The sequence below is a fragment of the Nelumbo lutea genome, chromosome 1 (assembly GCF_056320005.1).
Source record: "Nelumbo lutea isolate HS-2025 chromosome 1, American lotus-T2T, whole genome shotgun sequence".
NCBI classification, from domain to species: Eukaryota; Viridiplantae; Streptophyta; class Magnoliopsida; order Proteales; family Nelumbonaceae; genus Nelumbo; species Nelumbo lutea.
This window is the reverse complement of record NC_142684.1, coordinates 78,768,639-78,796,273: the sequence shown is the minus strand read 5'-3', so window position 1 is coordinate 78,796,273 and position 27,635 is coordinate 78,768,639. Positions and strand designations below refer to the sequence as shown.

Below are 27,635 nucleotides of genomic sequence, written 5' to 3'. Positions count from 1 at the left end.
CTATTGACAATCATTGAGCTGGTGGTCATATGGCACCTAAGGCGATAGTTTGGACCACCAGTTTAATCGGGCTAAGCCGGTGGTAATGGAAAAACCGCCGCTTTTGATAACTTTGAACCGCCTTCGACCAGGAAGCAAAGGCGGCAATCATTCCTACCTAAGCCGGCAGTCTTGATTTAAGGCGAGACCGGCTTAGGCGGCCGGGATGTGAACACGGACTTATATCTAAGCCGGCGGTCTTTAGGCTTATGCTGGCAGTTTGGGACTGCCGGTTTAGACCATTTTTCTTGTAGTTTTTATTTTACGTGTGTTTGTAGAGGGTTTGTTGAAGAAGAGAATTATTATGGAAGGGGTGTTTGTACAGAGAATATTTATTCTTGTCCTTTTGCTAGGGCCATCCTATTTGCTAGTCTCTAGGGTTGACTTGTCTTACAAGGCAGTTGGTCATCTCGTTTTGATTTTCTTAGGAATATTTTAGCTTATTTTAATAGTAACTAGTGAATGCCCCAGTACTAAGTACGAGGAATTAGTAATGTTAAATTTATATCATGGAATCAATAATGTTAAATTTATATTTATTAATAATTTAAATAATTATTAAAATTTCAAGAAGTAATTATTTCAAAAAATAGCTTTTCAATAATTATTAGAATATGGATAGTTTTCTTTTGTTATAATACATAGAGGGTTAATGATTAATTGAGATTGATAGAGTTTAGACAGAAGTGGTTGTGAATACCGAATAACCACTTTTGCAATTTTTTTGCATTTTTTTAGGAGTGTTGAAAATGGTGGTAGAGGGTTGTGGACTTTAGTAGCAACTTCTCAGAAAATGTACATGTTTAGTTTTACATAAAAATGAAAAGGCCATTTATTTGAATGGTGGGGGGCTGTAGCTTGGTAGTGGGTTGTGGGTTTTAGCAAAAATTTCTCATAAATTGCCATGTGTCTAGCTTTATAGAAAATGAGAAGGCCACTTGTTTAAATAGTGGTAGTGGGCAGTGGACTTTAACAACTTCTAAGAAAATGCTACATGTCTAAATTTGAAAAAGCCATGTGTCTGAATGGTGGGAGTTGTAGCCTCAAAGTCTTCCTTTCCTATATACATATATATATATATACATATATTAGATATGGATAAATCTATTTTTTTGGGTTGGTTTGTAATTCTTTGATATTACATATGGCAGGCAAGAAATGATAAGTTTTTTAAACTGAAAAGTAGGGATAGGCCCAGTGCAGATTTCTGATTTCCATTGTAGAACTATAAACATTCAAAATGTAAAAATAAAAAACCATACTTTATACACCAATGCTCACCCATGAATTGACAACACTTCCGAGCTAGCACCCACCCGAACTGTACTTTGGGCCTAAAAATTCTGATCCTAGGTTGAATCATCATTCTCCCTTTTTTAAAGGTCTATCCCGTTCTTGTTCATGGGTTCTGAAACATATAGGTTTTGGATTTTTCTTTTGGAATGGAGAGTTGGTTTTGGGAAATTCAATTAGCATTATATCCCCCCGTAGAAGCAGTTTTTTATTTTTTTGGAATGGAGAGTTTTCTCACTATCATTAGCATTATATCCCCATTATGAGAAAATTAAATATAATAAAGTAAATACTAACATTTTCTTTTTCATTTATCTTTTTATTTGTATATATTTCAATCAAATGGATTAGCTGCAATTGATGGCTGTATTAGAGATTGCTTAACTAATAGTAACGCTTACGTCAACCAGCACGTAAATTAAGAGATTGCAATGCTTGTGGGGTAGCACAGGTTTTCCTTGGAATTTTGGTAGGCATCTAAGGCTCTATTTGGTTTGTGGGAAGATTTGAGTGGGATGGGATGGTGTAAAAATTGATATATTCATTGTTTTGTTATATGGGAAAATAGAAGGAAAAGTACCAAGAGATATGGGCGTACTAAGAAGGCATATTGCCATTGCTGAGAAAGAGGTGAAGAAAACGACGATCAGAGAAAGAAATAGATCTGGCTCATTGTCGTCGCACAATGAAGAAAACATTGAAGGATTGTGCCACTGCTGCCTCCTCTGTTCAAACAGGGAAGGCAATGAACAGTATATGGTTTGTTGCCGTTGTCAAAAGGAATGGGGATTGTTTGCCGTCATCACCGTCGCCGATGGTCCATGGTAAGGAGATTGTTCATCGTTGGTTTATCGAATCCTTAATTTTGTTGAGTTTTCCTACTGAGGTGCACTATTTTGATGTGACCCTAAATCCTTGATTTTGGGATCTCGCATCTCACCTTTTTCACAAACATGAGAAAGCAAACCTAGCCTAAGTGTTTGTTGTTAAGCTAAAAAACCAAAAATGATATATATGAAACTCATGTCCTCTTTGTCAATTGGAATCTAAAGGCTACAAAGTACTAGTGGTGGATAAAATATCGAAGGAACATAATTATACTTGAATCTAAATCAAGCAAAAAGAAAGCTTACCAAAAGCCACTAACTACAATTTGGTGCATTGAACGAAGCCAAAAAGCATATATTGATATAATATATGACAGTGAAATTGAAAAAGAAAAGCAATTTAGAGAGAGAGAGAGAGAGTACCTGTATATGCACCGCCGATTAATTTGAAGGAAGCGTTAATTAGGATTAACTCGAAAACTCTTCACTTGATTATTCACTGTAATATGTTTCTGCACCATAGGAAAGAAAAGAAGGATGACAAAAGTAAAAATAGGAGAAACGAAACCTAGGAGTGCGGATCTGCTACTTTTGAGTTTTGGCTACACTTTGTTGTGTACAGACAAAGCACAATATATGCACATCGTACGATATGTGGAAAATGGCAAATGCATTGCTTCTGTGCGAAAAAATCAGTCGCTCTTTGGCTTTGCATACAATAGAGCACTTATTGCTACGTACGTCCTGATTATTTACATCACAAACTGTAATGTAGCAAAAAAGAAAAAAGTAGATACGGACTCCTGGGAGTGAGTATATCTTCGCTCATTCAACGAGTGCTCGGAAAAGCATTCAACTGACGGCCGTGGAATTTATCGGTTTGAACGGAGCCTGAAATGAAAATTGCAAGCCTTGATTCAATACTGATTAGTTATTCACCACTGGGGTATTCGCCGCTAGACGACGTCCGAGCGAAAATCTTTCCCAAGCGGAAGTTCTTTTGTATATGTGCATGAAGACTGAAGAGGAGGAGGAGAATGTTGTGAGAGAAAGTAAAAGAGAAGAAGATCGAACCGGCCGTACCTTTGGAAACTTTAATTCAGAAATGAAGGTGGAAGGCTAAGGGGATGACACGCCCCAGCACAGCGTCAGGCAGCGGATGAGTTCTGAGAAGCTCTTCATTCCTTATCCTTTATATAATCATGCCGAGACGTGTGTACTTCAGCAACACTTTATTATGGAGGAGCTTTAAAGAGCGATCATTTATAATTTTAGTTCAAATTTTGTGTGTGGTGATGGGGAACCAGCCACCCAGCAACACTTTATTATGTTTCTAATCCAGTCTCTACTAGCTTAATAACCATGGTTTGCCCTTAAAAAAAAACCATGGTTTTAACAAACAAAATTTGGGTGGGGTGGGGGCAATGATACGCACCAATGAATTTGCATCAACGCCCCCACTTTATTATGTTTTTAAACCAGCTTTCACTAGGTAGTTTTAACAAAAAAATTTGGGATGGGGAGGCAAAGACACCCACCAACGACTTAGCATCAGCGTCTCATACAATCAAATGGGGACACCTGTCCTCTGCACGAGTTTCATCTTAACGCGTGCAGACTCAAATTTCACCCAAAAAATGAAAAAGCACAAAAGCCCCCATTCCCGCTCGGCCCTCTCTCTCGATCCAACTGAGTACTCCTTCCATCTCCACTTCCTTCTCCCGTGCTGTCAATCGTTTCAACAATTACACCGTGCAAAGTAATCAATGCTAGGTGAATCAGCGCCCCTTTCCCGCTTGACCCTTTTTCTCGATTCAACTTCGGAGTACCCTTGTTCATTGTCCTTTCGTCTCTATTTCCTTTTCCGACAACGACGTTAGTTCTTGGCGATCACATCGTTCAAAGGTAAAGTTCTTATATACTGAAATAAAAAATGAGGAAAATCCAATTATTGCTGAAATGATTAGTCGGAGTTCACACAAAGCCTTGAATTGCCAATCCATCTCTTCAGAGTCAATTCCACCTCCACCGGAGCAGAATTAACCTTCTTCCAAACTATCCAACAATGCCAAAAAGGAAGACAGCTTGCTTGATAATAGGCACGTTTTTCAAGAAGATAATAACTTAACCAATGAGTGAGGGATAAGTGAAAGGGCAATGGAATAATAAATCCCTGTGCAAGTCTGTTCGTAATGTTTGAGAGGCTTCTTGTCCAACGGAAAAAAAAAAAAAAACCTTCAATGTTCGCCCGTGATGTATTCAACAATGCAGAGCATTGTAACAGCTTGGGGAAAATACAAAAAAAAAAAAAAAAAAAGAATAGAGGGAAGAAGAAAAAACTACAGCTGTTCAATGGTGCCGGTGGTCGCCACTGATGCCGGAACTAATGCCAGCGCTAGAAAAGGAAGTGAAAACAGAAAGATTTCATTAAAACAACAAGTGTAAAGGGAGGTACATTTACATCGAAAATAATCTCAGCTAACAAACTTGTTGTGCATTATATATTAGGGTAAATTTCTTAAATTATTATTATGATTTAGCTAATTGATTAAATGTATTTTTACTGTTTAAAATTTGATTTATGTTTTTTTTATTATCGTTAGCATTCGTTAATATTTCATTAAAACAACAAGTGTGATTGTTTAAAATATTTTAAAATCTAATATTACCCTTGTCCCCTTCCTCCTCTTACCTCTCTTTATCTTCCCTTTGTCTTCCTCTCCGTTAACACCAGATCGCCGTTGGTTTCAAACCTTACAAATCATGACTCGGCTCCAAATTCTCTTCAATCCAACAGCGGAAGCCACCACCGGAGAGATCAACGACAGCGGAGTTCACGCCAATATGGAATGGGATTTAACGTGTGTTCACGCCGATCTCAATATTTGGTTCAAAATCCAACCGCCGAAGCCCGCTGACAGAAGAATGGAGGTCATCCATTCAGATCTAATAGTTTCTTCAGATCGTCCATATCTTCGGTGATAGCAGCTTTTCAAATCATTTTAGTTCTCCTCCATCCTCTCTTTCTGTCTTTCTCTCTGTTTCTCTGCTCCCTCTCTCTCTCCTTCCCCCTCCTTTCACTTCCCCTGTTCTGCCACTACAGCTGTGACTTGTTGAAAGGGCAGATTCGGTAACAACCTTTCTCGTTCTCGTTTGTTTTCCTCTCTCTTGTATTTTATTTTTATTTTTCCATTGTTTTCATTTTGCGAGCACCGACCACCGACCCACCACTGCAACTCATCTCCCATCGTGATCTCTTCTCTCTCTCTCTCTTCGTTCTTTGATCTTCGATCTTTCCTTCCCCTGCTGCTACTGTCGCTTTTCACGGCCTCCTGACAACTCATTCCGAGACGAAACTTATCTGATTCCTTCTATTACCGGGCCTTAGGCGACACTACAAACCAACAAGCCACCCCTATTAAAACCGAGCAACCATTGCTAATCATTGTAACCTGTCCCTGGATTGAAATTAAGAAGCCACTATCAGAGCAATTGCTTAGGGATGCCCCGCTAATTGAGGCTTTTCTATGGGATTTTTTGTGCCAATACACATTGTTTTTCTGTAAAACTGAAGTCATGATTTTCATTAGTTAACGGAAATCTCAACTTCCTATGTCTTCCTCCACAGCCACAGCCGCAACCGCACTCGCACTTGTAGCGGCCCCCGCCTTCGTAGTGTTTTCCGCTGACGAAGGCCGATGCTTTTGTTCAGAACGTTGTTGCACCCGCTCCCAAAATGCCGAAAGAGATGGAGTGCTGGTGTTTAGTCACCACATCGAGAGAGGGCAAACTGAAAAGGGCTTTAGAGAGACAGTAGTGGTCGTCGTTGCTGCTGCCCGCGATTTTTTCAATCTGCAGGTCACCTCCTTTTATTGTTTTTTTATCTGAATCCAGATCTGAGATTGGTTCGTTTTTCTCCTCAAGGCAGGGTGGCTTGTGCAGTGGAGGAGAATGCAGGCGACGATTTCTTCAACCGCCATTGCAAGCTCTCTCTTCTCTCTCTTCTTCCCCTCACAACGTACCCAAAATGGAGATCACGGAGGATGATTTGGGAAGCGTTGAGCAGATGGAAGTTCCGGCGGAAATGACGACGTAGATAGAGAAGAAGGAGAGAGAGAACAAAGGGGAAGAAGGGATGCAGCGGTGGCAACAGTGACTTCGTTGCTGAAGCGGAGAGAGAAAGAGAGAAACAAGGAGAGAGAACTGTTTGGATTTAATGGAAAGGTAAAATTGAGATTTCAACACTTCTCTTGATATTTAATAGTAATGGTAATTTTTTGAAACAGTGAAACAGTAGGGACAGTGTTAGACTGCAATCAAACAATAGGGGTATGCTTAATCAATTGACTAAATGATAAGGGTAGTTTAAAAGTTTTACCCTATATATTATTCCCTTTGTGTGTTTTACACTTGTGTGTATTTGGAATTGTAGGTATTTATTGAATAAACGTTATCATATATCAGTATTTATGCCAAGTGTTAAAATATTTATTCATTGTTTTGATGATATGGTGTCTAATTATACTTAATCTAAATGTTAATAAACAAATTCATTATTATTTTACAAATAAATCAAATATAAATATTTAATAAATAAACGCGGACGATTCCAAACATATATATAATGCGCTCTTTATATTCTGGAATTTACTGGCACTGCAATTTCAGTCCTTAATTAATTTATTACCTAAGGCGCGGGTTGGTTCAGGTTGTTTTGTTTTCTAAAATTTAAACTTTCTAAATTCAAATCCAATTGATTAAAAATTAATAGATGTTTCATTTAAAACTGTACAATGTACATGTACATATAATAAAAAAGATATTTTTTATATACATATATAATGCTTGAATGTCGTCAGGCTCAGAGCCTCAGGAATGCTCGAAACCCATGCAAATATTTAATTTGATTTTTTGGTTTTAACGGAATAATTCTCACTCCCACTTGAGATCTCAAAAATAGTCTAACTCGCATAAAATTTTCAAACTCAGACCATATTAGGATTGGGTGAGGTTGACTACACAGAAATTGTCGCCATATTTAGAAGGTTGATCCAATTGGGTATAGTAGTACTGTCTATGTGTTTTTTAGGTTTACAGACGGACGTGAGCTTGGACGGTTAGAATAATGTTGCAAGTAAGCTGAGATGGTCACTTGCATCACTCTCAAAAGACTTTGGACTGTTTCCATTCCACATTTGTCTTATTGAGGGTGACTAATTAATACACGATTTGTTAACATCGCGCCCCTGTAGGCTATGGGATCCAAAGCCGCTTCACGTAAATAGAGAAAAAATTTATAGATAAATTCAGATTTTTGTGTGGTTGTAAGTTATTAACATATCATAGGCGCATGGAAAGTTTGGGTGGTATGTCTACAAAAGCAAATATTGACCATGCTCCATACATGACACAGGAGGAGAAAAAAGGATAGCCTCGAAATTCAACTGTCTAATAAAGTTGGGACAAAGGGTCTCATTCGAAATATTCAAAATAAATACGACTTATTTTTCATATTTTCTTTTCTTTGATTCTTTGCTGGGTGCAATTATTCAATCAGTCATACCTTATTTGTTAGATCAAAAAGTGGTAGGATGATTGAGGACTTTTGAAAGAAATTACAGTTCGAAGTCGAACTTTGAAAATTTAGGATTCTATCTCATCTATCTCGATCCATTTCAAACCCTTTCATAAAAAGCAAATTCAACTATATGGTTATCAGTAATATTATTATACAACTTGTAGCCTCTTACAAAACATTAGTGTATACCAAAGAAATTTCCATGTTTTCATCTTTTAACAAGAAAAGCATTGAAGGAAGAAAGCGAAATGTTTTTTTCATTGACTCTTGTTTCATGGGAGTTTCAGAGTTGGATATATATAGGTATAAAAAATACTATATTTCTTAAATAGAAGGTCATCCACAGAGTGTGTTGTGCCAAAAATTGAACCTCTGCATTTCGTAAGCGTGCAAATGTACAACTGAAGTGAACTTGCATTGTGCTTCAATTTGCAGGCATTTGGTAAAATGCGTTTTTGTATAAAAAATAAAAGTAAATTTGCTTTTCTTTTTTTTTAACTGTTTTTGCACTCAAAATGAGAGAAAATTTTACTTGCAAAAAATGAAAGTAAACTTTGCACTTGATATTGATCAATTCCAACCATGATATTTGCTTATTTGCACTCTTACAACCAAATAACACTGTAAATTTATGAATGCAAAATCAAATCAGTTTGTATCCTTCTATTTGAACAAATTTACATTCAAATTAATGCATTTGATTTTTTTTTTTTGCCACGAATTTTGAACACGTCGTCATTTTTCTTACTTTATTACTGTACAGAAGAAAGTTTTTGCATAACCACAAATATTTCCTATGTTTTCTCTATCATGTCGTACATAAAAATAAATTTGACAGTTATGTGTTCATTACCAACTTACCAAGGATAATTGATGAACACAGAACATATTGACTTTATGGTATTATTTGCAAGTCTCAAGCCTAATACTAAAGTTTGAATAGATCTTATTATTATACCTCCATTATGATACCTATTATTCTCATGATAAACTTGTTATGTCAAATTATCAATATTCAAAATTTTCAATTTAACAAATGAATAATTTATTGTATGGTTTTAATATCATTGTTGACTCTTGAAGGTTGAACTGCTCAACCCGAAAACCAGTCACTTATTTGGTTCTTTCCACCTTGCCCAGATGGTTGACTCGGTCATGGTTGAAATCGATGAGATATGGTTCACAATTTAGTAATAAAAAAATGAAGTTATCTTTTAAAAACTAAAATAATAAAGGAAAAGTTAAAAACAAGAAAACGTTTGAGTGTTAACCGGTTGTGGTGGAAAGAGAAAGCAATATATTGATGGGTTGGTTGTGGTGGAAGTACATAAAAGTATTTCCATAAAAGTGCTTTCGTAAAAGTGCTTTCATGTAAAAATACTTTTGTAAAATTGCTTTCGCAAGGGTAAACATCTATTGCAATAGCTTTATAGGTAGATTTTCCTCAGAATGAAATGAGCAAGATGGAGCATGATTATTTCTCATGCTGTAGGCTAGCCAATTTTTGTGCTATGGGGCTGATTTTTCATTCTAAAAAGAATGTGGCCTTGGGCAAGAATTTTGTAACCAAACACTCTAATGCTATTCATTCTTGCCTAGAATGAGCAAAAATTAAGAGAATGAGGCCCAAAGCAGTGAATCAAACATGTCCTAAATGACAAAAAATTGTCCAATAACTAAGATTTTTTTGACAGGTGTCCAATAATTAAGATTGGTAGAAGGGTGTCGATACATGTATATTTTCATTTGCATTTTCTCCAAAAAAATGCATGTTCTTCCTATATGAAAACTTTTAGCCTAAATATTACAAACAACAATTCGAGTCAATATATTTGAAAGTGAAGCAAACAACATGCAACACTCAATGGGTCTGAAGCTGCAAATTATTATGAGGTCAACATGGTAGGTGGGAAATGGTTTTAGAAGGAAGACTAGGTCGATGGAATCATTCAATTGATCAAGTTGGCATTCAACATAGCTTTGTTTAAACATGCACAATACAGTAACATGACAAGTGTTGGAATCCAGAAAGCTTGGGGGGGCCTAAGTGTCACTATCCTCAAAGTACAAGGTGGTTTCCTATAACATGGTTTTCGGACTACTGTTGACTTGAACGGTTGGACCGCTCAGCCTGGGAACCGTCCAGGCAACCAGTTTTGTTTTACCCCAAATCCAGTCTTTGGCAAAAAACCGTTGAAAAAGTCAACAATTTGTTGACCTAGGTGGTTGAACTGTTGACCTGTTCAATAGCTTTTAGCCATTTTTATTTTTAATTTTTTTGTCAAAATGGGTCGTTCGTTCAAACCGAATGGTTGAACTATCAACACGGAAATTAGTGGCAAGGACAGTTCCATTTCTGAGTCATTTTTTAAAACCATGGCTTGTAAATTACTTTGAAAGGGCTCAAAGCCAATGCTGTGTGAATAATTTAACTCAGGTATCGGACCAGCATTCCTAATCATTAAAGTTACATGTAATACTATGCCACAACTCATATTTCAATATTATATTATTAAATAAACCTAACAATGGTTTTTGGATTGAATGCCCCAATAATTAATAGGATTGAAAAATGTCCACTAATCAATAAAAATAGCATTTTTCATATAATAACCAGAATGAGATAGCTTTTTTGAAAAAATTATCAAATAAGGTCATTGAGTATTGTTGCTCATCTTCCTCCTCCTCTATATTCATGTGAACGGAACTTTCACCAAAAACCCAAAGAGCTTTGGCAAACAGACTTGTGAGAAACTCGTGATCAAGCTATAAAAGAGAACGAGAGAAGATCCCCTTTGCCTACCTTAGTACTCATGGAACGCAAATGTTGTATTGCAACGAGCTGCTAAAAAAAGATTCTTTTCTACAACTCATTGTCATTTGTATTGCAAAGGTTGTTGGAATCCTGTTATGGGTTATAGTGGCGGGTTTATGCTGAAATCCCTTTTTAAGTTTTTAATCAACACGTTTCAGTTTGAAACAATATATAATTTCTCAAAATAGGTAATTCCAAGCCAAAATTGGTAAATGGTTTGAAAATTTTGAAGTCAGTGGAATAAAGGGAAGTTAGAAAAATACTAGATGTTGCTTCAGGAGGAGACGTCGGCGTTGTTGGATGTTGGTCGAACTAACAAACTTCATTTTGCAATTAATTTCATCAAGAAGAAACAATATTTTTTTTAGCTGTGCACGTGAGAAAAAACCCGACAATTTATCACCAGGATTCTTGTTTTCTCTCATTGTTTTTTAAAAGTTCCATTGGCATGCATACAGAGGTAGAGGAGGAAGACGAGCAATAGTGCCCACTACCTTTGTTTGATATTTTTCTAGAAAAAGCTATCATGTTTTGGTTATTATATAAAAATATTATTTTTATTGATATTAAGGGCAAAAAGTTGCCTTTATCTACTAAAAGTCCAAGTTAAAAACCAAATTCATTGGAGGCACGCATCAAGCACCTGTGATTGAAGACAAACATCAAACACATATGTTATAAATTAGGTTCATTGAGGACACAACAAAAAACATTCTTGTGACAGTTCAAATTCATTGAATATATACATCATATACTTCTATTACAACTCAAATCCAATCAACAACCACATCAAACACATGTTGTAAGGCCTAGGTTTTAGGATTTAAGCTTAGGTTTAGCGTGGTAGGGTGTGGGGTGGGGGGAATGTGTCAACTAGGCAAGGGTGCCCTAGCTAATGTGCTATGTGGGGAGGGGTGGCTTGGTGGGTGGGCTGGGTGTGTGCTCGAGACTGGGAGGAAGGGGGCTTCTTGGTAGGAGTATTTGGGCGGGTGCACGTGCATGGGCTCATGGCTCTAGGTGTGTGTGCATGAGCATGAATAACACATTTTCCAAAAATAATAAGCAAATGAAAAATCATTTTTATACAAATCCATGTAAACATATTAAAAAATAAAAAATAATACATGTTGATACTCGGTTTGACATCCCAATGCAACAAACAACAAATTTTTACATAATATTGCTTGATTAAACACCAATTATAGTGGTGGATTGGACAGGAAATCTGTTCATGGTTACCTTTTTTTTTCGATCCGGAGAGGTTTTTGTCCACATAATACACAACCAAACAAGAAGATCATAATTTGGATTTAAAAAATAAATCTCATATGATATCACATGGTAATATACATGGACGAAAAATTAATATATGGGGGGTTCTTGTCCGCTGATATCACCTTCATTGAAGGGAAGTTTAAGTCCAATTTAAAAAATAGGGGATGTATCAATATTTAGGTGAAAAATAAGGGGATTTTTACGTCTTTTACCCTTTTCTCCTTAATAGTCCAATGGTTGAATTTATGATTCTGAAGGAAATAATACCAGAAGAGTTTTGACCAATCAAAATCTCTCTTATCCACTGGAAGCAAAGATAATACTGAAGCCAACAGATTGACATTACCCGCATTTTTGTTGCTTTTCTTTTGATAAAATACAATGTCAAAGAAAATGTGTACAAATGAGAGTCTTAATTGGCTGGAGACAAAATTATTCACAGAGAGTGAATACATCAGTGTTCGATACACCAAGGTTTTTAAAATTGAACTGGACAACGAACCGGTCAAGGGTCCTGTTCTTAGGTCAAACGGTCCAATTATTTGAACTGAATAGATGTCATATTCTAACAAAAAAATAAAAAATAAATTAAAAAACATAAAAAATGGCCATACCGTTGGATGGTTCAAATGGTTCGACCGCCCAAGTCAACAATTTACTGACCAAATCAACGATTTTTGGCGAAATAATGATTATGAGGTAAAACGAACCGGTCCACCTGACCAGTTCTTAGTTTTTCCAGTCCAACCGTCCCATCTGATCCGGTTTTGAAAACCATGATGTATACATAAAATATGGGTCTCACATGGGCCCTATGTGTATGGGACATTGATATGTTATTCATAATAGATTGCCCAGCCCATTATGCATCATTTTGTCTCCAGCCCATTTGATGCCTATACAAAAACAATATCAAAATTTAGCAAAGACAATCAATATTAGTGCAGACTTATTTGTTATATATGAAGCTTAGGCAAGGCATAAGGCCAGCCTGAACCAATAAAACATTAATCAGGCTGGATTTGGTACATGGCCCAATTTCAGGATTACGAATAGCTCGAAACTCCATGTGTTTAAGTGGGGCTGGCCCTCATAACTCACCACTTGATGCATCATGCATGGCTATTAGCAAATGAACCAAAATCCATCATTAGATATATAAATGTTACCCATCGATTTTTGTAATATCTTTTGACAATAAATTGAGGTTTTCCACGGACATATATCATCAAGTAGGAGGTATTTCTCCACAACCTAACCTATTTTACTTTTATAAAAAAAAACCTATTTTACCACATCTATATATATTTATATAATAAAATTGGATAGTCCATGTCAACATGTCTCTCCCTTGAGAGAAGCTATTTATCTATTTTCTTAATTTTTTATATTTTTATATTTTCTTTTGTTTTAAAATATAAATAAAAAAGTAATCATTGTCTATTTTCATTAAATCAATAAAGTTGTACACTATTATAACGAGAAAGACCTTTGGGTTTTCCAAAGCCTGTTATTTTAATGAATATTATTATTACATTTAAAAAAAGCATTTAAGAGAGAGAGAGAGAGAGAGAGAGAGAGAGAGGGAATAATAATACAACATAATAAAGTAAAATATTAATAAATCAAATAATATAAGTACGTGGAGATTAAACAACAAAAATAAAAAATATTATTTTTAAAAAAATATTAATTTAAAAATCCACTAGACTACCAATTAAACATGGGTTTGATAAATTTAAATGTAAAAATGTTAATTAATAATTTTAATAATATTATGATTTAAACATGGGTTTGATATATTGCAAATAGAACCCATGGTCCAATGTTGTATTTTGTTTTGTTTATTCTTTTTATTTTATTAAATAACTTTGTATTAATGCATTTTTAATTAGTTAATATTATTATTAAAATTAATAATTTTATGAGTTGGGACCTTTACTATGCATAGTGCATATACTACACAAGAGACTTATAAATTTTAATGAAAATTTAAAATGTGAAACCCATTTTATCACTAAGACAAAGAAGACAAGTTAAATGGGTCTATATTGACCCATTTTTGAAAATGGTTTTGGTTTATCAATATGATAGTAATAATAGTAATAATAATAATAATAATTTGAAACATAATAACTATAATTAAGAAAAACTACTATAGTTAGTACATATATTAAAAGTTAAGATATTAATAAAGATTAGTAGTTCATATATTAAAAAACTAAAATAAAATTTAACTCTATTTGAATATAATTAATATTAAAAAGATAATTAAAATTAATAATAAAAGAACAATCAATAATAGAAAGTTAGGATAATTTAAAATTAATAATAATAATAATTAATTATATCATAAGCTCCTACTTAGAGATGACCATTTATAACTTAGCCCAACTTTGGGCTCAAGCAAATAATGCAGATAGTAAGGTTGTAAAAAATTAGTATTGATAGGATAATTAAAATTAATAATAAAAAGTAACAAATCTTTTATAACTTAGTCTAACTTGGTTAGATCTATAAATTTACATGCTAAAGCAACTTTTTTTTAGTTAGGTATAGCTCAAAGATGCACCAAGCCCACACATAATGTGGGTAGTAGGGTTGTAGATGGATCAGATTCAAATGAAATCCAACTATATTCACATCAACATCTAACTATGAAGTTTCTAGATTTGCATCCACATCTGATTATTATTATTATTATTATTATTATTATTATTATTATTATTATTATTATTGTTGGATTTTGCATATGTTAATATCTATGTGTATACAATAACTATACTACACAATGTTTTCAAAACTGGACCAGACCGGATGGCCAGACAAGAAAAACCAGGAACTGGTCACTTGATCGATTTTGTTTTACTCCATAACCATCTTTTGGCCAAAAGCCATTTTTTTGGTCATCAAACTACTGACCCGGGTGGTCGAACTACCCTTAGCATTTTTTTATTTTTTTGTTAGAATGGGTCATTGTTCGGTTTGAATGGTTGGACCGTTCGACCTAGGAACTGGACCCCTGAACAATTGGATGTGGATTTAACCCCAGACAAATAACATTGCACTTAAGGTGTGGGCTGAGTTAGGCCAAACAACCTTAAAAATTACTAATGCACTATCAAAATTTAGCCCAAGATTTTTATTTTTTTTGGTCCCTTGGGCTACACAATGGGAGTAGCCCATCCTTCATAGCTACTTTAGCTTCAATATTATCTAAAAATAACTAAAAACCCCAAAAATAATGCATGCATGGGTTGCACTTGGTTTACTTCAATCTAATTACGAATGTTACGATGCATACAACTTGGGTGGATTGGGTCAAGATGAGGATCAATCCAAGTTTGATCGAAAGTCTTAAATCTTAAGTTTGGGTTTAGATTAATTTAATTATGACTAAAAATGTTAACTATATATTAATTTAAATATGACTATAACCTAATTTTATATATTTACTAATATTTAGGTATTTTAAATATTTAAGTGATATTTACAAACAATTGAAACATTTAATCATTAATAAAGTAAAATAAATAAAATAGAACACTAACAAATAATATGGAAAATAATTATTTCATTAGGTAATTAGCAATAATTTATTTAATTTTTATATTAATATAATTAATTCAAATTACTAAGTTACTAAATTGATAAAAACATTTTTGTAACAAATTATTAAAATAAAAATTTAATTATTTTAAACAACATTACATTCTTTCATTAGTTATAAGTTTTGTTTATTTCACTTTCCTTGGTAAATCCTGTGCATCGCATGGGTCCCCACTAGTGGATAGTTAAAAGTGGCTGATCTAAAATGTCCACCACTTAGCGAGACCCTTAGAATTGGTCATGTGCTTGATCCTCCACATCAGTTCTATACCTCATTTTGTATTTACTTGTTACCCAAAAAGGAAATAATGAATTATAGTTACAAAATCATCGCATATTAAATAACAATGTCCAATAATAAACGTAAAACCCCGTTCATTTTTTGGATTTTGAGAAGGGTTAAAGTCAGGTCAATGGGATTTTGGATTCATGTAGGGTCCATAGAAGATTTATTTTTCCTAGGTATTACTTTCCCACATAGGAAAATGTTACCAACATTTGGATGGAACAAAATTGCCCCTTTAAATAATGATTTTTATGGCTAAAACGGTTATTGTCTTATTTACTTGGAAAATAAAAAGAACATGGATAAATGACTTTCAGAAAATAAAAAGAACATGTGATAAAGTAATTGTAATTTTATCAACTACTCAATAATTAATTCTAAATCAAAGACATTGTTCATTATATATTTATATACAGTATACGAACTTTATATTTTTAGGGTAAACTCCACATACCCCCTATTTTGGGTGCTAAGACTTGAGTCTCTAAACTATTGACAATATAGTTGGTTTTGATTTTGAAAACAAAAATAACTGCCACTTCAGCAAAAGCAATACAATTTTGCTGATGTGGTAGTCATTTTTGTTTTCAAAAACAAAACCAACCATGTTGTCAAACACCCCCTTAGTATTTCATCAAAGAAACAGATGGGATATGCCGATATGGCTTCTCAAATATCTTAAATGCCCTAAAATGCCTCATTTTCTTTATTTGTATGATGATTTAAACCTTTCTCATTTATATTGTTAAAAAATATTCCCAATCGAATCTTTAAAACAAAGATCTAAATCATTAAAGTGGAGTTTTAAGCCATGGAAATGGAATGGTAGATGAAACTAAATATATGATCCATCAATGTGGTAACCTAATATCAATCAAGTGATAATCTTTGTCCCTCAAGTGCTATGAAAAAAAAATAGGTCATGTAACTAATGAACAAGGATTTAGGTTATCAGGGTAACCTCTTAAGATTAGTAACTCAATCTCAACCAAAGGTAAAATGTACTACGATTTGAGGGTCCGGATGTAGTAGGCACGCTGGGTAAACACAATGAGTGAGCACGTTAGCTGTGTGACACATGTCCCAGTTATTGTCAAACATTTTTGCTCCATTAGACAAAAATTATCTATTATTTTATTATCTTTGTCAAAATAATTAAGAATAAAAAACAATGAAAAAAGAAAACGTAAATGAGTCCCAACTCCCAACACGTTTAGGTTTTCCTTTTTCATTGGTTTTTATTTTTAATTATTTGGATAAAAATAATAAAATAATAGATAATTTCTGTCTAATGGAACAAAAAAATTTGGATGAAAGGCACATTAACTAAGACATGTGTCACACAACTATTACGTGCTCACTCATTGTGTTTACCTAACATGCCTACTACATCCGGACCCATGATTTGAATCAATCTCAACCATCTAGATAAATCAACCAAAGGAACTGTCATACCAAAATGGTTCTTGAAAGTAATAAATTAATCATGGCCATCCAAATACTATTCAATATTTGAACTGATCTCAACTTTCCAATTAATGCATGGAATTTCCTAAAAAATTCAGGTTAAATACATGGCATATAAAAAAATCATAAAATCTATTTGGATTGCATTGATTTGTTGAAATCTTTGTGTATAACCTTGATGGCCAAGATTAAATCACTGATATTAAGAAACTACTTTCATGGCCCGGATCATTGCCTGTTTGGATTGATTTTGTACATCATTCAAACATGCTTATAGATTAGATGAAATATAGGTACACCATTTAGATTGGCTAGATTGCATAAAATTGGTTGAGATGGATTGACTAATTTCAAGAGGCCTTTTTGGTGGTCCAATCTTAGATTTTACTTGGCATCTTAATTTATAAAGCATAGATAATTTTAGATTATGCATTGCATGCATGACTGAGATTTGATAAAATCTTGGCCCATTACTTAGGTGGGCTAGATTTAAGGTTACAAGTTGGGTTTCCCAACTTCGCTCAATTACATTGGGCTCAGGATAGGGTTTGGAGTCTTTGGACCCATTGAAATTTGACAAATTTCCCAACCTGACCTAGACCTTACTAGTAACCCTAGGTAGCTAAAACAGATGAAATCTTAAGATGGCCTTTTTGGAAAAATATCAACAAAGGACATACTGTTCATCATATTCCTCCATGAGAGAATCTCATCGTTAGAAGCTCCCTCATAGTCGATGCTGATGACCTTGGAATTAAACTTGATATGGCGAAGAAGGTCGAACTGCCGAGCATACAAATCAAGATACTCCATTATCTGATTGCTGTTGGGAAACTCTTCTTTTACAGTAGATGACCATGGAAAATATGAGAATTCATAGGTAAGCTTCAGTGTCTGGACCTTGGTAGTCTCTAAAGTTTGCGTTCAAACTCCACTAATTCCTCCCCTGGATTCAAAGACGACCGGACAGAAACCCTTCTCCAAAGTATACTAACTGGAAATGCTCTTCACGTCCCAGAAAGCAAACCGGCGGCCGTGTCTAAGCCTCCATCTCCAAGGACTCACAGAACTTCCGCAATCCGCAATGCTTGCTGTAGGATCATAAGATTCCGGCCGTATATTCTATCATTTTTCGTTATGAATCCATTGTTCCTTTCATTGCTCTTCCTTCTCCTGTCCGCCCATTCCTTTCATTCCTCTTCTCTTGTCCGCCCATGTCGGTGAACCGGATTTGCTGGATTCAGTGGCTCACAAACAATCTTCTCTTGTCCGTCACAGCGTTTCGCCCAAGCCTCGCCGTCGTCTTCGAATCCGATGTATTCACATGAATACAGAGGCAGAGGAAGAAGACCAGGAACAGTATCCACCGCTCTTTTTCGATATTTTTCCAAAAAAATTATCTTATTTTAATTATTTTATAAAAATATTATTTTTTATTGATATCTAGGGCAAAAAGTTGCCCTTATAATCTTCTAGAAACCCAAATTTTTAATACACAACTTGGGTAGTTGAGATTCGTTGACCGATCTTAGTAGACTTTTTTTATGGTCCAGATCTTAGGCTTTGTTTAACGTATTACGTACTTTATACAGCCTAGAACTCTTAGATACTTTCATATATTACTTATACAGCTGAGATTAATTAGAATCTTGGTAACTACTTGGATGGTCAAGATTATTAACTCGTAAGACTATTTTGATGGTCTAGATATTTGAGATGATTGGGTGCATCATTTGGATGGGCTAGATATTTGAGATGATTGGGTGCATCATTTGGATGGGCTAGATTAGATGCAATTTTGGTAAACCATTTGGATGGTCGAAATTATCTCATTGATCTTTAGGATGGCATTTTTCTGGCTAATATCATACATCATATATTGCTAATACTTAAGGTGGCCGCCTGTTTGGTTCATGGTCAGAATTAGAATTGCCTATTCCTCTACCCTTGTAGTCCATACTTAAGATATGCGGAACTCCCAAAGAGGGTTTGGTCGGGTAAAAGAAATAGATTTTTGGGAGGATTTTAAATTATTATTATTATTATTATTATTATTATTAGGGTTAATTAGAATGAGATTCCCATTCTAAGCAAGGGAATTGGAATCCCATTCCCCCAAACCAAATGGGTAGATTTCATTATAATTCCAAACCCTTTTTATTGGAGTCCAGATTTCTTATTCATCTTTTCTACCCACTCTCTACCCGCCCTGAATTGCAGCCACGCATCTCTCAATTCATAATAGAGATGTGTGACTCCAATTCAAGACAAATAGAAAATGAGTAGGAAATCCCGACTGTTTTTATTGCAAACCGAACGTGAAAATCATAAAACTTAAAAGTTAGATCAAAGTAACATGGATGCCATATTTTGATAAACAAATTAATATAAATGTCATATAAGAAATTAATATTCTTTTTATCTTTAAATGTACCATTACACTAATGAAAATAGAAAGCATACACATGCATGCATCATGCATGGATGTAGGATATAACCCATCAAAATCACAAGTGCAAGTGATAATCTCTCTATTCGTCTATTTATGAGTCCTCTCACATGCCTCTGGCCCAAAGTGGAGGGAGGGTGATCACTGCTATACTGCCATTTACTTGATACTCAATGCCATGCATCATGTATTCTTGTCTTTCCTTCCAAGTTTTCTGATATGCTGAATGCCCTCCTCCTCCTCTAACTATATGGACCTTTAAACCACAGGAGATGAGTGATAATAATATGAAGTTTTATTTTATTTTGTTGTTCTTTGGACGTATTTATAAATTGTAATTTATTTATTCTTGGGTTCTATATGGACAAAACACACGACAGTTGACAAACACCATCATGTGAAGATCGATATATGTTTACAGGTGGATACATGTAGCAAATTAAAGCCCTTAAATGTAGCATTAATTAAAGCAGGATGATACATTTGCACAGTGACAGTCTACCTCCTGCCACTATTAATTATAAAAATTTTTTGGTTGGATTCTCACATCCAAATAATTAAAAGAGGTATTTGATATTCATTATAAATGCCTTTAGCTGCCTGCCATAAAAATGCTAATTTGTCTCTACACGACTACACACTTTGTCCTATATATCACATATTAATATACTCACATACATCACTTCCCTCCACATATACATATGCCTTCATCTAATATATTTTTAGAAATGACCCTTAAGGGGTTGGTAATCTGATTTTTTTTTCATGTATTATAATAAATTATATTTAAAAATTTATGCTTTTTCTTCATACGAGTGCATGTATGAAATTTAGGCTTTTTTTTCACACCTCTTACGATGTCAGATGTGCAATGGACGAGACAACATCCGAGTGCAAGTAAAACTTATCTTTTCATAAATTCTGTAAGCAGCTTTGTATTCTCATATTGTAATTTCACAAGCTTTGCATCGTAATTTCAGAATTCCATATTGCAACTTCCTTTCACAGCTTTGTATTGCATGTTCCCATTGTACCATATCATCACATTTTAGCTTCTCATTGCATTAATGTTATCCTTAACTCCATTGCATTCCTCATTGTGCTCAACTTCTCATTTTAGCTTTCTTAAGGGTATGTTTGGTTTGAAGGAAAAAGTAGGAAAAAGAAAGGAAAGGTAGGAAAACTTTTACAATGTTTGTAAAGATTTCTCCACTTTTCCCTTTCCTTTTCTTACATTTTCCTTCAAATCATACATAGCCTAAGGATTTAAAAGGTTCGTAGCAACCCACGTCCTCATATGCATATGCTAATAAGGGGCAGAGGCCCAAACACCAAGGTAACTGCTTGGACACATGGTGAGATCCCAACAAGTGCAAATGGCACAAATTTGGTAATTATGTAACAAACTTAATTCCTTTCTAGAAAGAAAAATCTTTGAGGAAAACTATAAATAAGGAATTCCCAAGAGGATCTATAACATGTTCCTACCTATTCAGACTAGGCATGTTTCTTGCATGTGTTTGAGTTTCCTTTTCTGCCTAAGACCTTCCCTCTCATATCTAAGATCTTATATTTGAGACTCTCTTTGGACAACCTTTCTCAATCTTTCACTTCCCTTCTTGCAGATTTATCTTCTCATCATTAGAATTCCATTGCCAACAAACTACAATGGCCTAATTCCTATTTAGAGGGTATGTAAGCAACCTCCCAAGGGTTTGACTAGCTGGATCCTTTACTTCCATATAGTTTAGATCATTATCTCCCTCAATCCTTTAGGATACAGACTGCACTCCATGGTCTTGCGATATGCACTCTCAAATAGAAACATTCTTCCTTCTTCCTCTGTTGCTCGGTGAAATTTGTATGTCATTCAACAAATGGTGCTACTCATACCGTGGCACATCAGGGTTTACTATTGTGTAGACGTTTACTTGGTCATTTGTTCCCTCTTTCTTGTCTAATATCCTTGTAATGGATATTTCATCAAGCCAGTTGAAGGAATTGCCTTTGGGCATTAAAAACAAAAAAAAAAAAAAACATGTATCTACCCACTCTCACAAAAATAGTATGAGCTTCGAATGATAGCTAGTTACCTTCATTCAAAAATGTTAGTAGCATTTACTTCCACTAAAAATACAAAAAAAAAGTCATTTCAAATGATGTAAAATCCATAAAGTGAATTATTATTTAAAAATAAAACCTCATTTAATCCCTTAAACTATCGACATATAAAAAAAAGGACAATCTATGATATTGAAAAGACGGAAGAGTTTTGACCAATTAAAACACCCTATGCATTTTGATAAATACCACTGCTTGGACATCTTTTTTATAATACTAATTAATTGGTTATAAATATTTTTTGATATCATGTGTTTCCGGTATTATAATCAAATCCACCAAAATATATGAAATTAAAAATAACCTAAATTTATAATATACATAATGGGTATCAAACAAATTTATCTGGCCTTAGGTGGTCATTATCTAGTATATTATGCAAATCAGGTCGACTGTCCAGATTGATGATTCAATTCGGTCCCACCGTAGCATGCCCAATTGATGTCTTTTTGAGTAAAGACGATGCAATTGAAGGGATGCCACATGACAAATTATTAATTCTCCATACTTTGCCATTAATTTGTTCCATTTCCATACGTTCAAAAGGATTGGATCCCATTCAAAGCTGGAGTACTTATTTGTACTATATACATATTAGGTCTACAACTTTAAATATGTGGTCCAAGGGGAGCACATGGTTTCTCAGTCCCATGTCTTCTTCTCATGTGCATTTTACATCTTTTTAAGCATTTTGCTTCTTTCTAGTGACACGCAATATCTGAAGCAGTTCCTAACAGCTAATAAATAGGTGCCGTGCATGTAAACGAGAAAGGAAGTATAGTTTCGTAATCAAACAAAAATCACCAATTAAGTATATATTTGGCATTGATGTTGCAGTTGCAACATTGTTTTTTGAGAAAATGATGCTATTGATGTGTAAATTTGAAGTATTGTACTTTTAGAAAATGGTGTCCTTTTTGGTTTGCAGTCGTTGCTATCGGTTAAAACGTTTTTTGGAGCAATAATAATTTTTTCTATTTGGTACCAATGCTCTATGAAACATTTTCTGTATTTCTACCCATTGTCTGGTGCCACACTATTGTCTTGTTGGTAGCAATGAGTTGCAATTCCACCAAATTTGGTGTTACTCCAAATTATGCCTTTTCCGATTTCCAAGATATGGCTTAAAGTACTATTTTATATGAAAAAATGGTTCTAAACAGACACTGTTTTTTCCTATGTGGCACTAATGTAGTGCCGTTGCTCTTGGAAATGGCAATGGTGCCAAACAGCCGTGAAAACTAGCAGGAACTAGTAAATATCACCCAAACGTCACCAATTAAGATTATTTTTGGCCCCATATACAAAGGATTCAGTATATGCCGATGCATGGCTAACCACTGTTGGGGGATGTTCTCAATACACGGCGACGATGTGCCATGGGCCGTTATGGGGACAATCTGTTGGGGGCTGATTTGATCTACCCATATTAATGCTTTGGATCTGTCCCGTCCCGTACCGGCGGGTAAACTAATCCTGATGACGCCTGACGGTGGATGAGGTTGTCTCGTCAACTTGCTTTAATGTTCGGAATATTTATTTCATTTTTTTTATAATTAATGTTCAATTTTCAATTTTCGTTTTTAAAATTTAGGTTTATTTGATTCAATTTTTAATTGAATAAATCAAATGCTCACAAAATAAACAAAAGGAGATGATCAAGCTGATTATCTTATATTGTCTTGCTGAGAAGAATAATGCAGCTGCTCTATCCATAGATTAGAAGAAGATTCCTTGTTAATATAGTCTGATACGTAAGGTCCTTGCTACTTATTCGATTGCGATTTTGTATACATTAGTCATTGAATTAAAGCTAAAAGTAAAATTAAAAAAAAAAAAAAGAATGATAGAGTCCAATCTTGTTCTCATCAATGGATATTCTAAATAAATTAGACTAATTAATCGTCCTTCCGCTGCATCTGAATCGCTCCACATGGTTGATACCTGATATTGGAGAAAGGCTGTTTACTACAAGCAAGAGTAGTTCAGAACGAACTTGTCTAATTAAGCAACCCAGGAATATTAAATATGTCCGAAATAATCCTCTCGATCTCTCCTTTTGCCAATGCTAGCTTCATTTGTTGAATCAATTGTGTCAGAAGGCCATGCACGCCATGTGCTTACAATGGATAATTTTAATATTAAAATTATTAAAATATTAAAATTTAGAATTAGATTATGATGATAAGAGAAAGGCACGATACCTAAAAAAGAAGTAATAGAACAATGAATCATAAAATTGGCAACCAATCAGATTGTCTTCATCAAAACTCAAATGGTTCTGATTGGCCACAGTTATTCTGATATGATATCCTTCTGGCCGGCATCAAGTAGTTGGGAAACCATAATTACCAAGGTGGGTTTCTCATTTCTGCCTTTCAGGGAGGGCTGATATGGATGGAAGGATTAAGCATGTGGATTTTATAGAGGGTCCTCCACTTGATTGGGAATAGGATGGTTGGAAATTGGAATTAATGTTTGGTGAAGTCACATACGAATGCGACGGACCTACTTCACCAAACCTCTTTTTTCGTATGTAAGGCCCGTCATTGTTTGGTTCATAGCCTGTGTCTATATAAGTCGTGGTGTTTTAGTGGATGCATAATACATTACATAGTACCTGTTTGGGAGGATTTTAATGCAGTGGCTTTGGTTACTATGAGGTAGGTCCATGTCCTGTGCAGAAAGCCGAAAAGTCATGTTTGATGAAATCAATTAAGGTTTTAATTTAAAACTGGATCGGAAAATAAATTGTTTTAGGTCTGATTTTTCAGTCAAACGGCCCGACTGTTTGGACTGAATAAATGGCCTCTTTCGACAAAAAAAAAAAAAAAATATATATATATATATATATATAAATTAAAAACAAAAATTGACGAAAAACTATTATCTAGATCAACAATTCGACTGCCCGGATTAATGGTTTATTGACTAAATCAATAATTTTTAGCCAAAAAACAGTTTTAAGTGAAATAGAACCAATCAAGTGACCGATTTTTCTAATCCGACTGTCAGATCCAATCTGGTCCGGTATTAAAAACACTGAAATCAACTTTCTAGTGAACCTAATTCTGATAAATTCTTCTAAGAGACTCAATCAGCGCTGCTCGATTAACATAAGATAGAACTGCTGCTGGAAAACAATGGAAATGACTTTCCCATATACCCAAGCTGATTAATTAGAGAATGGTTATGGATTGGTTGAATTTGATCGCTGTTGTTTTATTGTCTGTGGGACCAATCATTTTGTTCGATGCCAGTTATGCTATCATTTAAATTCAACTTCATGCCTAAAAGATTATCTTTTGCATGTACAAATTAAAAGTGATTAACACCATTGTTTTTTAAATAATAAAAATAAATCAAAAAAATTAAATCTAATTTTTGAAATTCAATGGAATTCAAATCCCACCCAAGACTCCAACACCCCTTGTCCAACTGGATTTGGAAACATTTTTCACACTTGTTATTGAGAGATGTTCATGTTTTCAATACATGGTTGGGATTTGATGTGGGGCGCAGATGTGTGGGGGAAGTTTCACTTTAGCGTTTCCCCAATGAATATGCATTTATTCACTATTTTGCTGATGTAGTGCCTAATGACGTCTAGTGGCACTTAAGTGTCAATAAACGAGTTTATTATTGATTTTCTCAGCTATGTAAACAAATCAAATACAAACATTTAGTGAATAAACACTCATGGTTCTAAACACATACATAGGCAAATTTTCCGTAGAGGCTTATTTCCATTAGGGGTGTCAACGGTGTTCAAAAATCCAATTTTGAATTCGAGATTCGATATAATCGAATCGGATTCGAATAATTCGAATATCTAATCGGTTGAACTCAGATATCCTATTCATACTGAATAGTTAATTGGATTCGAATTCGGATATGACCTGATTCGATTCGATAAATATCCAAATTTGACCGATTATTTAATTCTTATATATAATATATAAACTATTTAAATGTCTTATTTCATTTATGTATATAATAATTAAATTATATGAATAATTTATATATTTATATACTGTATATAAATAAAATATTTATTTTATATATTTATTAACTACCTAAAATAATTATTTAGTTGAATTTGAATTGAATCGAATCAAATATTAGAATATTTAATCGGATTCAAATTTGGATATTAATTTTTAAAATCCGGTAGGCTGTATTTGGATGCGATGTAAATCAAGAACTGATATAAAATCTACATCGGTTCACTTTTATACGTGTTTGGTAAAAAAGTGTAATCATTATTGACGTAAAACTACACTCCAGTTCAGTTTTGCGTGCGTTTGGATGGAGTGTAGTTTTACATCGATGATAAATGTAAAACCTCGTCACATTTAAAGTTTTACATCGATAATCGATGTAAAACTTACATTGATTTCAAAATACAACAGTCATATGTAGTTTTACACCTCTTATGTAGCTTTAGATATCAAAATTTCTAATTGAATTCGAATTCACATATTATCTAACCAGATTCCAATTTGATTTGTTTACACTCCTAATTTCCATCTCTGAGTAATAGGCTAGAAACGCAGTTTCCTCTTCCTCTTGATAGGGTTAGGGGTAATTTGGGGTTTTAGCTAGGTAATAACGTGTCATGTGCAGTAATCTCCCAAAGGACCCAAACACCCCGGGGGGAACCAGCCAATCAATTTAAATTTAAATTTCAAAGCAATAAAGTATGCAATGATGAGTTTTCAATTTCTAAACAACCGAATGCAAGACCCGTTTCAATACCGTTCAAACGGCAATATTTCCATATTTATATCATTTATTTTATGAGGAAATATTTCCAATATAAGGTTATAAAGGTCGTTGAAACGGGCCTTCCACTCCTAACAACAATCGATACCCAATTTGGATAATCCTAACACATTACAACAATCAAAATATGTAGCTTATCGCTATAGAACCCAATGACCCATGCTTGCTGCATTCGTTGTTAGAGCATGCAATTCCTCACGCATCATCGAAGTTGGGACTTGGGAATGGAGGGCGGCCCATAGCTCGGTCTTCAACGCTATTATTTGAGAAAATAGTGTTTTTTTTAGAAATATTGTTATTAGTATTTGATATCTATTTTCAATATTGGTATCCATTATAAAAAATTCATATCACTGTCACATTATGTTCTCATGGCAGCAACAAGCTCTAAATTAAAAAAAAAAAAACGTTAAATTCAATATTTCTCCAGACCATACCTTTTCAATTTCTAATACATAAATTAAAAATACCATTTTTTATGAAAAAACAATTCCTGGAGCACTACTTTTTTTAAGATAATACTTTTGTATTACTGTTTTCTGGAACAACGACACCGGCTCCAAGCACTGCCTGAAGTTATAGAAGCATTACATCCGTTGGATAATTAGTTCTTTATATTTGCACGATTGCACTTTTTTTTTTTGCATTATGTGGATTATTAATTTATTGTAAAAAAAGCCTCTTTATTCTTTAACTTAAGATTGTCATAATTAATCATAAATTATTTAGGGTAGCTTTTGATTACTGGTCAGTTTAATTCTATAAAATATTAATTAAGATAAAAGTTGAAGTAATTAAGACGTCACGTGAGACGGTGAGATGGTGTTGTCGTCGTTTCTGGCTGTGGCTGGTTTAGTGCTTAGTGGTGGGGATTGCGGGGATTGTGGATTCCTTTATTCAAAGTTGAAGGCTTGAAGCAACTAATAAAATGTGATCGCCCCCAGTTCCCCACTTCCCTTCCCGCTTCCAAGCTCTTTTCCTTAATTTTAGTTAGACTTTTTAAGCATTAATTGGCATTCCCGTCAAAGACATTCTGCATTTGCTCTCTAGTCTCTACATCTCTATCAAATTACATAAATAACCCCTACAGG

At 34.3% G+C, this 27,635-nt stretch overlaps 2 long non-coding RNA genes across 2 annotated transcripts; one reads left to right on the top strand and one right to left on the bottom strand.

The window, feature by feature from the left end:
- Positions 1 to 2,710: 2,710 nt before the first annotated feature.
- On the bottom strand, positions 2,711 to 3,396 carry LOC148875581 (uncharacterized). Its single transcript, XR_016094926.1, has 2 exons — positions 3,243 to 3,396; positions 2,711 to 3,050 (listed from the first exon to the last, which is right to left on the bottom strand). It is a non-coding gene; the product is annotated as an uncharacterized LOC148875581 (long non-coding RNA).
- Positions 3,397 to 4,946: 1,550 nt separating this feature from the next.
- Positions 4,947 to 6,635, top strand: LOC148875580 (uncharacterized). Its single transcript, XR_016113175.1, has 2 exons — positions 4,947 to 5,289; positions 5,788 to 6,635. It is a non-coding gene; the product is annotated as an uncharacterized LOC148875580 (long non-coding RNA).
- The last annotated feature ends 21,000 nt before the right edge of the window (positions 6,636 to 27,635 follow it).